Consider the following 422-nt stretch of genomic DNA (forward strand, 5'->3'; position numbering starts at 1 on the left):
AAGAGCAATCAGAAGGCAGCAGGGAGGTGACTGCTTAGGGGTCCGGGCAGGGGATCATCTTGTCCCCCCGGGCTGTGCACTGGAGCTGGCAGCAACCAGCGCCTCCCGCGACTCCCGGAGCTCAGGCTCCAGCAGCACACGCCTGGCCCCGCCCCTTCCCGGGCATTGCCTATAGTGTCATGGCCGCCGGAGTGCCTGAGCGCAGAGTGCGCATGCGCACGACTGTCCTCCGCAGCGTGGCGCTTGGGGTGTTCCAAGGAAACCCTCCCCCTCCCGCTCCCTCAGCCCCGCCCCCCGTCCGGCTGGGAACGCGCGCCCGCGCCGCAAGGTTCCGGAAGGGGCGAGGCGCAGCCTCCTGTCCATCATCCGATGCATTTGGGGGCGGGGCCTTGGCGAGGATTGGGGGGGGGGCGGGCGGCGGG

Source organism: Alligator sinensis, unplaced genomic scaffold, assembly GCF_000455745.1.
Source record: "Alligator sinensis unplaced genomic scaffold, ASM45574v1 scaffold255_1, whole genome shotgun sequence".
Taxonomy (NCBI): Eukaryota; Metazoa; Chordata; order Crocodylia; family Alligatoridae; genus Alligator; species Alligator sinensis.